The sequence below is a fragment of the Mus pahari genome, chromosome 8, assembly GCF_900095145.1.
Source record: "Mus pahari chromosome 8, PAHARI_EIJ_v1.1, whole genome shotgun sequence".
NCBI lineage: Eukaryota > Metazoa > Chordata > Mammalia > Rodentia > Muridae > Mus > Mus pahari.
The window spans coordinates 97,564,882-97,581,015 of record NC_034597.1 but is presented as its reverse complement, the minus strand read 5'-3'; positions in this window follow the sequence as shown (position 1 = coordinate 97,581,015).

The window sequence follows — 16,134 nt, the reverse complement described above, 5'->3', positions numbered from 1 at the left end:
TCCCTCCTTTTAGATCAGGAATCTCTGAGGAAAGGGGGGAAGTAAGAGGATAGGGATCAGAGGGGATGGAAGAGACACTGAAAACATGGCCCAGTGAATCAACTAAGTAGGGTTCATATAGGCACTAAGAAACTGTAGCTGCACTCACAGGCCCTGCATAGATCTGCACCAGGTCCTTTGCTAATATGTTACAGCTTGTGTTTCTGTAAGACTCCTCAGAGTGGGAACTGGTATCTCACTGAATCTTTTCCTTCTTTTTCAAGTATTTTCCTCCAATTGGCTTGCCTTGTTTATATGCAACAGGATGGTTGAGCGAAGTCTTCTTACTCACTAGTAAGAAGTATTGGCTCAGAAATGAAAGAAACAAATTAACAAGCAATGAGAGCTTTATATATAGACTTTAAGTGTGCTAGCATACTTAAACATTCTGAAAATAAAATTTGTAAGATCCCTTGCTGATGTTTCCCTACATTAAATCTTGAACCATATGATATTTTATTTTATTTTATTTTATTTTATTTTATTTTATGATTTTAGAGCTTTATTGTAGAAATTCAGGGGGAAAGAGAGATTGTAGAAAGAGAGAGGCTGGCCATGGCCATGTGGAGAGACGATGGAAGGGAGAGAGAGAAGGAAGGCTAGAGAGTAAAAAAGGTGAAAGCTTAAAGAGCCATAATGATATTTTAATCAGATATTGAAGACAACATTATCAGGGTTCATTTTTATTTTTTTCCATCCAATTTGTCAGAAGAAAATCTTCAGTATCAAAAATAACATTTTAAATTTGACACAAATATCTAATTAAGTAAATGTTTTTTTTTAATCAAAGTATAATGAAATACTTTTCTTCATTCATGTTGTTTCTCTAACTGTTCATATACTGAAATTTTATGTTACATGCATAAAGTGGAAGAGTTTATGTCCCTAAGACCAGTTGCAGTTTTAGGTATGTCATTTATTTGTAACATATTAAACATATCTGCATGTTCACTAATACTAAATTAATACTATAAAATAATTCATCAACATACTATTATAAATTCAACATCTAAGCACTGAAATATTCATCATGAAAATCAATTATTGCCTATATAAATCAAAGTACAAGTACTAATACCTTAACTCTATCAGTCATTGTAGCAGATTGTCTATTTATACACCTCATCAATCTGAAAAATCATTTCTCAGTGTAAAATGCAGAAGAACAACAACACAAATCACAAGTTTATATGCATAATGTTTTAGTGGTGCCACATATAAATGATAAAATGTTTAATGAAATGCAAATATCAGAAGCAATCACTCAGTAAATTAAAACTTTTATATGCTATAATTTTTCTTTAATAGTTTCAAGTTTTACCTGTTATATCCCTTTACTATATTTATATTTCCATGAGTATTAACTTGTGTTGAGGCAAACTACAGGTTAATTTTTTGTGTGTGTATCATGCCCATTTTCTTTGTCTTATATCTTAGTAAGGTTAGTTAAAGTTTCTATTGGCATGCTAAACACCACAACCCAAAGCGTCTTGTGGAGAAAGGGTTTCAGGTCAACTAAGAGCTTGTAGTACATCAACTAAGAGCTTGTAGTACATCAACTAAGAACTTATAGTACATCAACTAAGAGCTTATAGTACATCATCTGGAGAGGTAATGCGGTCCAGGCAGAAACTGATGTAGAGTCTGTGGAGGCGGAGTATGGTATAAATACAATTTGTGGAGCTCTTATACATCAATCACTAATAAATACCTTACATATGTGTCTATTAGCCAATCTTATGGAGATATTTTCTCAATTATAAATAATAGTCACTTTCAAAATAACTCTAGTTTGAGTTGTTAACATAAAACTAGTAAGTACAAATCAAAACCAAAAAAAAAAAAAATTACAGGGATTTATCATGCTTATCTTGAAATGAAAGCATGTATAGAAGTAAAATAATTTTTCAGTACATAAAAAAAGAAAAGAAGTTAACAAGAATATATTTAAAGGGTTCTAGAAATCTTAAACTATACTATATACATATACATATATATACACATAAAATATATTTTTGTTTATTCATAAATATATATCTAACATATTGATCTGTTATAATTCTTTGTATTTTTGTGTATTTGGGTCTAATCACTTGTAATTTAGCTTCCTGTGAGGAACCTTGTCTCTGTAGGAAAGTAAATTTTTCTCTCAGCAAGCATAGATTTTCATACCTGAGACCATACAGACGTCAACCAGTATTTTTTCATTATTCATGTAGTGCAAGCACATCATTGAGGATTTCATGGGTGCATGTTCAATGTCATCCTTGAGGAAAAGTTTTAGCACCATTGGATCTGAACTCTGTCACTTACATTCTTTCTGTTCTTTCTTCTTTTCACTAAGTCTTAACTGTAAGGGTTTAATTACACACACACACATATATATATATATATATATATATATATATATATATATATATATGTGTGTGTACCTGTTGGGTTAGACAATCCAATGTCACTTATTCATTGCATTTTGAACATGGTGTGTCTCTATGATAATCTTCCTGCTTAAATGAAAAAGAAGTTACTTTGGTGAAGGCTGAGAATCACACTTACATTTGGCTATAAAGGTAAGTATTTAAAACACACCTAAAAATCTTATTGAAGTAGAACATTGCAGTAGTAGGTTTTATGGTTCATATCTTTTCCAGCCATGGGCATTTGTCTAAATTTTCAGCCACGGGCATAATTCTCCTCTTACATAGTAGGCCTTAATTAATGAAACAGCTGTTGGTTACTCCGAAAAAAGTCCTACTTTGCACTACTTGGGTATCTTGATGGATGTTGTTTTGTTGTTGTGTTTTGCAGGCTTTATAGCAAGTTAGGATTATCAATAACTCTTTTTTCTTGGGAGATAGCGTAACTACTTTGACTACTATGCAAGTCAGTCTTCAGGAAAATGTTTCCAGGTCATGGAGCTACATTATATTACTAATCATTGACTAAGCATATTATATTAAACATATTTATAAAATTTTACTATCAAAATTATGACCATGAGACCATGTAGCTGTCTTCACAATTAGTACTAAAATCCCAATACACATACAAACATATATGGATGTGGGATTTTGTGTATAAACTATATATGTATATATATTTCTATATATACGTGTGTGTGTGTGTGTGCGCGCGCGCGTGCACGCGCTACAGGAGTGTGTGCAGAAGATTCATTTCAAATTTCTCCCATTTTTCTTGAATGTGAAATATACACTTAAGCCTTCCTTTATGCATTGTTACAGATAATATTATCACAAGCTAATCTAGAAAAATGAGTACTTTCTACACACATAAGGTGTGGTGCCGTGATAGACAGCCTATTTTGGTTGAATGAGGCTTGCTCAAGCGAACCAGTAGAGAACTCTACAAGGGATGGAAAAGTGAGTCAAGTTCCCAGAGTCAGGTGCCTGACACCACAGAGCCCCCAACTCCGTAATTCTGGGACTATTTGTCACGTGGACAAGACTCCACCCCCACAGTTACCTGACTATAGTCAGGTGTGCTCCTCCGCACAGTTAGCCTGATAGCCCAGCCCACTATAAAAGGGTCTGCTTGGCCCCTTCTTGCTCTCTTTAAATTTTCACCTTTCTTACTTTCATATCTAGCCCTCCTTCTCTCTCTCCTTTCCCCCTTCTCTCTTTCTACCTTCTCTCTTTCTCCCTGCCTTTCTAAAATAAAGCTCTAAAACCATAGACTGTCTTTGCTCATCAGGTCAGCCATTCTTGAACAATGGATAAGCTTTCCCCTAAAGAGCCCAGTCTAACTTCCCAATGGAAGGACCAGACCAAGGACTCTTGGCATGAGAACCACCCAGCGTGCTCTCCCCCTACCCTCTCCTCCCTTAGGCCCAGGGGCTGACTGAGCCTCCCAGGTCCCCCATTCTGTTCTCAGCTCCTTTGTGGTGTCCAGAAGTGTATGGGATGCCCAAGGCTGGGAACCTGGTGCATAGGACTGCCCCTTGTCCACCACCTGCTGAGCCAGGGTCAGTGGATTCACACAGCCAGACACCCACTCGGGGCTGTATGGAAAGCATGCAGCAGTCATCCTTGTCCATCTGCCCAGACACCGGAACTCTGGCAAGATTCAGGTTTTCTCCCACTCCCTTTATTTCCCCACACCCACTGGCCTGCAAAAAGGTGACAGAATGCTATCAACATTTTAAGGAATATTTGCCATGAATAAATCTATGAAGTTTATAAAAATAAAGATAGAAAATAGTGGGCTTTTTTTGTTTGTTTTCAAAAGAGATCCATTTCTTTTTTCTTTTTTTTTTTATAAAAATTTCTTTATTCATTCATTTCATTTTATGTTCAACTAATCTTTTGCTACACGCAACCTAACAAGTCAAAGACGAATTCAAGAAATAGAGTTAGCATTGTCTAAATTAGAGCAATACACAGACTTGATTATTGCAAACAAGACATTTGATAATATAGTCAATTTAAAATAAAATGACTTATTTATTTTAGCTAAAAGTATACAAACTCTTTGTATCATTAACCTTGCGCATCCCATACATAATGACATAAAATTTCTCTTAGTGATTTAGTTATTTTCCTAAATCATTCAAAAAAAACTACCACCACCAAGGTGACTTATAAATTAAACCTTGTAATTTGGAGGTTTCACTTCCAGAGTGTTAGCATCCATGACTGTCATGACAACAAACATGCCACTTGCAGGTGGGCATAGTACTATAGTAGTACTCTCAATCTTAAATCTTGAGCCACATCCATGAAGCAGAAAGAGAGAGGGGGCACCTGAGAATGCCTCAAGTCTTTGTAAACCTCAAAGTCTGCCCCTTTCACACATATCATCGAAAAGTACCATATCTGCTAATCCAAACCAGTCTACTAACTAGGGACCAATTATTCTAACCTACACAGCCAGCTACTGGATGGAACACAGGGTCCCCAATGGAGGAACTAGAGAAAGTACCCAAGTACCTGAAGGGGGCTGCAACCCTGTAGGTGGAACAACAACAGGAACTAACCAGTACCCCTGGGGTTTGTGTTTCTAGCTGCATATGTAGCAGAAGATGACCTAATCGGCCATCAGTGGGAATAGAGGCTCCTTGGTCTTCCAAACTCTATATGACCTAGCACAAGGCAAGGCCTGGGCCAAGTAGTGGGAGTGGGTGGGTAGGGGAACAGAGGTGGGGGGAGGGGTATGGGAAACTTTCGGGATAGCATTTGAAATGTAAATAAAGAAAATAATAAAAAAAATAAAATTAAAAAGTATAATGTTATAAATAGGCAAAGATTTTCTAAATACTTTTTGAGGGAACTAAAGAGTTTTATTATTATTAAAGAGGTTTCAGATAATAGTAGGCATTATAATAAATAGTCAGACAAGAAGACATCTTTGCACACTATTTGACCTTGGATGCACAGGTGCCTCTCTAATAAATGTGTGGTTATCAGTAATATCTTTTTTTTTTTTTTTTTTTTTTTTTTTTTTTTTGAGACAGGGTTTCTCTGTGTAACCTTGGCTGTCCTGGAACTCACTTTGTAGACCAGGTTGGCCTCAAACTCATAAATCCACTTGCCTCTGCCTCCCGAGTGCTGGGATTAAAGGCGTGCGCCACTGTGCCCAGCCATCAGTAATATCTTAATTACCTGAGATGAGATACAAGTCTCTAGGACAGCTAATTGTTACTTATCACGTCAAACTGATTAAATCTTTCTTATATCCTAACAAATTTAAAACACTGTAAACATAATTTCAAACAATGTATTTTTTCCTGTATATATTGGTCTGCGCTTACATTTGGAAAGGGAAAGAACTATAAAATTGTAGGTGTGAGCTTCAACACTGGTGAAAGAGCCATGTTCTGTGCATATGTGTACTTCACAATTTGTATTCTGCCATTCCTATGCACACTTATTATTAAATAGGGGTTTGAGTAAGAGATCCATTTCATTACAGGATTATTTTTTAATAGTTTTTTTATGGAAATATTTTGCTTTTTCTTTTTGACATTATTATATTGCACCTGATAAGTTGAAGACAGTTATAATTATTTTGAAATTCTACAGCTAACTAAAATAAAACCCAGAAAGGTAGAGCCAAATTCTATTGAGGGTAACTGTAAATAGAGCATATGATATTGCTGAACAGAAATTCACAGTCAATAGAACAATCAATTGTGCTGAATAAGAATGAATAATCATCTTGCCCCAGGTGTTGATGGGAGCATCTTGTGGTCAGAATCATGGCTGAGGATAAAGTCAATGTATCCTGTGACTGCCCAAGCAAAGAAGGTGAGAGAAGCTGGATTTCTTGTGACAATTTGAGTTAGTGGATATACCTTTTCTGAATGTTATACATTTTATATATTTCATGAGGAACCTTGTGAATAAATTGGCACAAAGCATATAAATATGTTCATACATATCAACAAGTTTTACTTATTTAATAAAACCTGTATTAGTTATTTATCCATAAAGTAATTTTGGATAAATCTGAAAGTTTACAAAAATTAATAAGCAGCTGTGTTCTTTCACTGTACAACAATTTTTTTAACTATATAATTTTCTATAGAGATCAATATAGTAGTGCAGCAATCATCTCAGTATTAAAGTAAGAAAGAGGGCTGGAAATGGCCTAGAATATAAGTATGCTTGCTTCAAAGCGTCCATGTCTAGGACTCAAATGGTGGAAAAGGACTGATTGCTAAACATATCCTCTGACCTTCACATTTGTACCTAGTGCACACATGTCCCCATAAAAAGTATATTGATTTTTAAAAGAGCAATAGGAAATCTTGGAGTTCACAAAACCAAGAGGTTTGTGAAAAATAAAAGTAAGGCCCTACAAGGAACAAGTTCCAGGCTCACATCTGGGGCCCCTTCTACCACACACCTTGGCAATGTCAAGATTCAAATTTGGAAGGAGTTTTCCCAGTGCTTGCAAGGGATTGTGGGTTTCCATTTTCCTATTCCAACCAGAGTGCTCTGGAGTGTTCTAGGGTAAACTGGGAGTCCCCTCCACCTCTCTCAGGGTGGCAGACTGCCCACTTCCCCTCATCTTCCCTCCAGTGAAGTTTGCTGCCCACTTGCTCATTCTAGTTGCCTTACTTGGGACTGTAGCTGCTTTGTTTCAGCTGCCCTTGGCTGACCCTCCTCTCACAGGACAGCCCTCATGGCTCTAAAGATACTCACTTCCCTGGCAGCCTGGAAGCCATGTGATGAAGTCATCAGAAAACCAGTTGTCGACCTCAGGTCTCCTTTTTACCTTCCAGCTACTGGGATGACCTCAGAATGATCAGCTAATGTCCAACTATGCTCAGTTTGCTGACCCCTGAACTCTAGAACAATTTCCTGGACCCACTTATTTACCTCTACCTAACACCCCCCCCCCCTCTGCTTTGGTCTTGGAATTTGGACACTGCATCTGTTCATTAGTAAAAGGCAGCACAAGCTCGTGTGCTAGTCAAAGTCCTGGGCACGGCTGTGGGTTGCCAAGGAAAGAACGTGCTTTGAAATCACACAGGCTTATGTTCCAGTCCCCAGTACTCACCTACCAATTGAACTTCATCTTGTTTGTCTGTAAATGAGGGTCCCAGAAAGTCAGAAAAAATGGGAGGTAAACCTTTTTTTGACACATTGAAGGTGTAATAATGACACTTACTGTATCCACCTGGGCATCCCAATTCGGTGGCTGTCTTGCAGACCTGTTCAACAGGCACAAGGAATAAAGGGGTTAATGTTTGCTAAAAAAAATAAAAATAAAAATAAAAAACAATAGGAAACCTTTCTATTTTAGCAAAGGTAATCTTGCCATCAATGAAACAGTATATGTACTATGGGAGTCCTTCTTACAGACTTAAATTAGTAATATAATGTAACATAAGAGAACTAAACATAGAGATGTTGATTCTAATCCACAACATAAGCATATATTTATTTGAATACTTGCAAAAAATACATGCTTGGTAAAAATTAAGATAAAAATTATGGTTAATACATAAATGACAATAAATACTTGGAAGATAAGAAGTAGATTCTAGGAATACTCTAGTTTAACATTTATGTTGCTATTTTTATATTTCTGCAAACATAATAGATTTTAAAAATAGGCTATAGATAGTATAATTTATTATCAAAAAGGATATATGTATACATATATATAAGAAACATCATTATATTTACATCTTTGAATTATATTATCATATTATTATGACTACATGATAATGTTATTTTGTTGCTATTTTACTTTTAAGATAATTGGATGTCATTCATATTTCCATTATAAAGCTCATTTTACTTCTATCTTGTCATTCTATGTGATGAACTTTTATTTTCATTTGTGAAATCTACTTTAAGTGATTACTTATTTATAAAAGTGACTTATCTTTTTATTTTATTTTATTTTATTTTTGGTTTTCGTGACAGGGTTTCTCTGTGTATCTCTGGCTGTTCTGAAACTCACTCTGTAGACCAGGCTGGCCTCAAACTCAGAAATCAGCCTGCCTGTGCCTCCCAAGTGCTGGGATTAAAGGCGTGCACCACCACCGCCTGGCTTGACTTATCTTTTGATATCAAGAAGAGTATCTTCTTGTATGAAAGATGCTGGAACATAGGGGTGAAAGCTCTTTGTAGGTACCAGCTCAACATGTCCGTATTCAACAACATGGAGACAATAAAGCAAGGCACTTGCTGTCAATTTGTGGAAAGTGATGTTTTGCTTGCACAACATGCTACAGTAATAGTGGTACAATGCCTGTGGGAGTAACCAATCTATAACTAATTTGAACTAAGAGCCATTACAAAAGCAAAACAAACAAACAAACAAACAAAACCAAAAAACCCAAGAGCTTCTAATGCAATGGTGCTAACCTTCCTAATGCTACAACCCTTTAATACAGTTTTGTATGTTTTGATCACACACAATCAAAGAATTGTTTTGTGACTGGGTCATAACTGTATTTTGCTGTTGTATGATTTATAATGTAAATATCTCAGGATACTTCCTGTGACCCCTAAAAGGGTCTCAACTCACCGACCGAACGCTCAGTGACTGAAGCATCGGACACAGGGCCTGCATAGTCCTGCATCAGTTATTATATATTCTGCCTTTTAGTTTAGTATTTTAATGGGATAAAACTTTATTTAAATTTAGAGTTTTTAAGTAATAGAAATTTAATGTGGAGAGCTTTGAGGGTCTCCTTCTAGGAATTTGGCAGAAATTTGACATTAGGCTAGGACAAAGAACTAGGCTCAAGATGATAACATAGCTTAGAAATGTCATTGTATTTTGATAGGTCTTGTTAAGATCCTGAATACAGTAACCATGGGACCTTAGTGTATGTTTTCTTTGTTCCTTAACTACTCTGTTTATGACTTGTTTGCTCCTTGACTACTTTGTTTATGCCTTAGGACTGACCATAGTCTTTGTATGTACCTAGAATGATATAAAAGTAGACTGGAAAAGAAATAAACCTGCTTCAGTCTCAGAACTGGCTGGAGTCATGTTATAATGATGTCTGATTGTCTTTTTCTTTTCAATACTCACTTCCTTCCTCAAAACCCTCTTGATTGACTGAGCTAGCTTGGTCAATTTAATATTAATAATAATAAAAATATGTTTTATCACATGCTTATGCCATAAAAAATACCATGAATTCCACTACATTTCTGAATCATTTTTTTTTTAATATTTCATCCATTCTTATTGCATGAAGAAGTTGATGCCTTGAAAATGGAAATACACAGTGGGTACACCTAGGCCACCCACCATCCAACATTTTTGATGCTTTGTGTAGTGTTCTGAAGTGACAAATAAGTCAAAGGAGTTAAGAAAGTTTATTCCTGGTGGAAGCAGTGGCACACACTTTTAATCCCAGCACTCAGGAGCAAAGACAGTATGATATGTAAGGAACAAGATGAAGAAAGGATACTATGGATGAATGTAACCATGAAAACTAAGCCTAGCATGTGTGTGTATGTGTGTGTGTGTGTGTGTGTGTGTGTGATAAAGATGAAGTAAGATAAACACCCAATTAAGTAATGTGTGAATGCCTTAATTATGATTGGCTAAGAGTAGCTTAAATACCCAGATCTGGCCACCACATCTCACTTGCTCCTGAAGTCCCACGGAGATGATGAGAGATGGAGTCCACTGACCCAGATGCCCGCTGCCAAATGAGTCAAGCCTGCACTGCAAATGGAGCTCCAGCTGAACGTGAAAGCAAAAGGACATGTCTCAAACCTTCCTGATGCACCACCATCAAATCAGACTACTACATTGGGACAGACTGGAGATGCAAGGTTTTTTGTTTTTGTTTTTGTTTTTGTTTTTTAATCTTGCAAAGCTACCATCAGAAATTCCATGCCAAATACAGGGACAATCAATAATTCAGGATTTGAACAGAGGTGTGAAGCAATGGGAGATGGTAAACTGGGGGTAGCCACCAGCAAGTCCCAGACGCCAGGAAATCAAGAGGCTCCCAGGACCCAACAGGGATGAGATTAGCTGAAAAGCCCAACAAAGGAGAGGGAGAACTTGTAGAGACCACATCCAGATGTTAGGCAAGGTTCTCAGTTGGGGGATAGAGCCACCCCCTCATCTCCAAATTTTTAACTCAGAATGGCTCCTGTCTAAAGGAAATATAGGGACAAAGTTTGGAGCAGAGACTGAAGGAAAGGCCATCCCCAGACTGTCCCACTTGGGGATCTCTCCTATATGCAGACACCAAACCCAGACAATATTGCAGATGGCAACAAGTGCAAGCTGACAGGAGCCTGATATGTGTGTCCACTGAGAGGCCCTAACAGAGCCTTATAAATACAGAGGAAGATGTTTGCAGCCAACCATTGGACTGAGTGTGGGGTCCCTAATAGATGAGTTAGATAAGGGACTGAAGGAGCTGAAGGGGTTTGCAACCCCATAGGAAGAACAACAATATCAACCAACCAGATTCCCCCCAGAACTCCCAGGGACAAAACCACCAACCAAGGAGTACACATGGAGGAACCCATGGCTCCAGCTGCATATGTAGGAGAGAATGGTCTTGAAAGGCATCAATGGGAGGAGAGGCTCTTGGTCCTGTGAAGGCTCCATGCTCCAGGATAGGAGAATGCCCGGGCAGAGAGGCAGGAGGGGGTAGGTGGATAGGGGAACACACTCATAAAATCATTGGGAGGGGGAATGGGATAGGGGAAACTCAGAAAATATATATATATATATATATATATATATATATATATATATATATATATATTCTTTTGACGTATTTTCTGTTTCTGAAAAAGACTTTGTGGCAGTTTTGTGTGTGTGTACTGATTATTCCTTTCAAGGTTTTAAGGAAATAGGACTAATAGTTCAAGTTTTCAAAGATGAAAAATTTGGATCACTTGCCTCTTGTTTGTTCTAGTACATCATATATCATATTTCTGAAAAAAGTCTTAATATTCTTGACAGTGTGATAATGATGTTCCTTTTCATTTTATCAAAATTATTTTTAGAGTACTGAATATCTTGGAATAAGGAGAGAAGTACAATATAAGTAAATAGTGGAAATGAGATAAGAAATTTTAAAAATTCTGATTTCTTCACACAAGTTCTGTATATTCCAGACAGTTTGGAATCCAGGTAGAGAATCCATTACAAATATATTTAACTGCCTGTCAAAAGGACAAAATTCTCTACAGGCTCACTCATCCATGTGGACTTTAATTTTCTGTGCCTAAAATGTAGGGAAAGGAAAATGTGCTACCTTTCCGATGGTGTAAACAATCAAGTCTCCAGCCACACACTTCTATGAACAGTAAGGCATGAGTCTGCCACTTTATCTTTAATTGTTTTAGTGTATGTATATTCATATGTCTATTGAAAGTGAAATATTTTAACAGTGCCAAGTACTTTCTGAAAGTGCCATTCAGACATATGGTACCATATGTTTACACCTATTTCAGACCATCTGTTGTCTAAGCTCAATTGCACATTTATTTTTCTTTTAATTCACAAAGAAAAGGGAAAATAGAACTGGCCCAACTAGCACAATTTGGCTGAGCTTTAAGCAGGTGAAAACTCAATAGCAAAACATATTTGTAACTATAAAAACCTGACTCTGTCCCCATGTGAATATATATTCTTTCCAATGCAATCAAATGTTTTCTTCTTCATTAGGTTTATTGAAGTGTTTATGGGATCAGGTGGGGTGGAACTGATGTACAAAACAGTAAAGTTTTTACACGTTCAAAAAAAAAAAGCTTTTGCAATATGAAGATGAAGAGTTGTGATGTTGCTAGCACATCATAACTTTCATATTTTTCAGAAAAGGACAAATTATGAGGGTATAATTTAGAGATTATTTTGCTATCAATATTTTATATCATATACACAGAGTAAAATAATACATAAAATTCCCATTGGCATATATAGTTTTACTTAAAATATTTTATTCATATTCTGTTAATTTCATGAAATGTGCTTTGAGAGTATCACTCTCCTCCTCATTGTCTACTCACCCAAATTGTGTGCTCTTTAAAATGAACATAAAATAATAAAAACCCCATAAAAATCACAAAATAAAAATGAACCTGTGTTACTTATCTACTTGGGTGTGGAGACATCTACTGGAGACAGATTCAATAAGACCTACTCCCTCAAAAAAATTAAAAAAAAAAAAAAGTCACCTCATTTCTCCCAGAAGTTAATGATTGTTAATAGCTTCTTAGCTAAGACTTCTTAAGATGCTACCCCATCTATGGGAGGAGTTTTGAGTGACTTGAACTTGTACAGATACAGTTTATGCTTTCACACCACTGTGAGGTTCATATGGTAAACAGCCTTGCTGTGGCCACTGCCTCTTGCTCTCATTATATATCTGTCCCTTCTTTTTGAGATCATTCTTGGAGCTGGATAAATGGGTTAGCAGTTAAGAGCACTGCCTGCTCTTCCAAAGGTCCCAACTTCAGTTCCTAGCAAACACATGGTGGTTCACAACCATTTGTAATGGGATCTGATGCCCTCTTCTCGTGTGTCTGAGATAACGCTTAGGAGTCAGGGAAGTGACATAAATATGCCATCTAGGCATGTTCACCGTGTATTAACTTATTTCTTGGTCCTTGAGAACTTACTAACATCTGACTGGAATTTCTATCTATTGCCAAAAAGTTTCTCTGTTAAAATATGTAACATAAACTATTTTACAGGTATAAGGAAAGGTTATTATATATGAGTTTCAAATCAATTACACCTTGAGCTTTTGATCTCTGTAGCCAAAGGTTTTTGTTTTTGTTTTATTAACATTTATAATGGTACCAGGTATAGTTTCCATGTGGTTCAATTAGAAAGGTTTTGGTTATTCCCATAACATTCATAACACCTTGGCACTAGTGGATATATCTTTATAGGGTAAAGATTATTTTATCTCTAAGGCTTAAGACCTGTCTATTACAGATGATTACTTTCTCCTCTGGTTGCATGCACAAGACATTCTAGCACTATAAATGGTAGCAGGGGGATCAAGTTTCGAAGTAAAGGACAACGTGAATTCTCCATATGCTTGACATAACACATGTGATATCTTTAGCAATAAGCTTTTTCTCTTCAAGTTTTTTAGGGTAGCCAAAAGCAATTACACTAATATACATGTAAAATATAATTACAATGTATTGTAATGTGAACTTTAATTATGAATAAAACCATAGGCATAAGCTATTAAATATTGTAAGATGTGATAAGTTTTCCTGTAATAGAATTTGTTCTTAATTTCTGATCCTCCAGCCTCTACCCCACAAGTAAAGGGATTACAATTTTCTCCGACCACAATTGGGTTATATTCACACTGAAATTATAGTTTCTGCATTGCTATTCTTTGTAAATTTGCAATAAATAAACTGATAAATAATAATGTAAAAACAAACAAACAAGATGTTATACTCATTGGAGACCAAAGAAATTCAATAAGTCATTGATATATTTAATTCATATAGCAGAGACTTTTAATATTAGGTACAATTTCTCTCATTTTAAAACTGTATGAAAAAAATTTAATTGAGAAAATTGCTGTGTATTTTGTATTCCATGGAAGTAAGCACAATACAATCGTACTTGTTAATGATTTGTGAACATGCCAAAAAGTCATAGTTTTAAGAATTATTATTTACAATAAATTAGTGGTGACTTGCTAAGGTAATATTTTGTCCATCTTCATATTGGTTAACCATCTAAAGGAAATATCTCCATGGTGAGAATTACTAAAATAAATTACAAAATTCAATGAACAACCTTTTATAGTACTCTATTTCCTAGCATAGGAACTAAAACATTCTAACTACACTCTTCTAGCATGTTAGAGGTAAGCTTGGGAGCTCTGGTTCTATCATGATGGTAGCCAAGGGGAAACAACGTTGCCTGGGTAACACCTGTTCTTGTAAGCGATTAGGGTTGCTTTCTATAATAATGCATACCTGTCCTGACTTTTAGTTACTCTGAGGCCAGAAGCTTCAGGCCTCTGGACCTTTTGACACTTGAATCTAATAGTGGAGGCGGAGAAGGAAACTAGGCAAAGGATGTTTTCGTAGTGTTCCTTTCTCTGTCCAGGCCAATTTTGGTATATCCCACCCTGAGTAGGGATAAAAAAGCAGGTTGAGAATCTATGAGAAAAAAAAAAACCAAAATACAAAACAAAACAAAAAATAAAGCAAATAAAGCAAGCAAGAAACAGTACACAGCATTATTCTCTGCTCTATGATTTAGTCGCTAACTCCAGGTTTCTGGCCTGAGTTTTCACAGTGATGGAGTATAAATTGCGAATTGAAAGACACTATAGTCCCGTTGACTCCCCAGTTGACTTTGGTCATGTTTTATCATAGTAAAAGAAAACTGAGACAATCTATAAACACAATATTTCCTATAACCCACATGAGTAACACAGAGCACATCTACTATTTATAAATGAAATGATTTGAGATAAAAATACAATTATATTTCTAGACAAAAAAACCATTCAAATTAAATGTAGGTATATTGTTGTATAACTTATATGCAATTCAGCAATCGTTCAGGCTACTAAGAAATTTTGACCCTGAGAAAAATTATCTTTCTTGGAAAATAGCTTATAAATTCTCTATCTATATCAAAAAGTGAAACCTGATATAAAACATATGCAGGGACTTATCACTTATAATGGTTTATTTATATATTTGTGTATATCTATATCTATACCTGTATCTATATAAAATTAAAGAAATATAGGATTTGTATTTTAGAGTGATCAAAGGGCTCTACATGGGAAACACTGTAGGAAGAAAAGAATGGAAAAATAATATAATTAGTTTTTAATTTCAAGAAAAGTTTGAAAAATAGTACTTTAATTTACGGCTTTTATTAACACTGAGAAGTTTAATGAATTAAGCAGGCTATTTCTACATAGAAATGATATTAAATTTTATTATACTAATTAATTATATTAAATTATATTTTGCTTAAGGGAGTCAGTGGGTGTTGGTACTTGTTGCTTTTGTAGGGGACACATATTCGTATCCTAGCACAATTCCCTGTAACAGGGATACAAGACAGTATAAAATTGAAAATGTGAGACTAGTTCAGGTGTTCTTTCTTTACTAACTGTGGGCACAATGTCAGCATCTCCCAGGAGCACCTGATGTCATGGCCTGTACAATTTGATGTACTCTCAAACTGTAACAAAATAAACCTTCCCCTACTCAAATTTCTTTATGCAAGGCAATATAATTAGCTTGCCACCCGGCTTCATCTCTTCTATCTAAATTATTTCAGAGATGCGATTTTTAGTCATTCAAGTGCAAGTGTTGATGCAATTGATTTGAATTACACTAATTCTAAATATACACTTGTTTTGTACGTCAAGTATTCAAAAAATCCTGGTGCTGACTAAAGTCTATTATATGATACTCAGATTGTTCTTACTTGAAATCAATAAAATCATTAGCAATAACAAACGTGAGTCTGTAAATCAATCTATAAGTCAGTGTGTCATCATAAATATAAGATTCAGCAATGTTCAGCAATGTTGTCAGCTGAATTAGTAGTTGGAGTAACACTGACAGCATTCTGGCTTCATTTAGTCCACAAATTTTTCATTTGGTAGACTTCCATCAATGC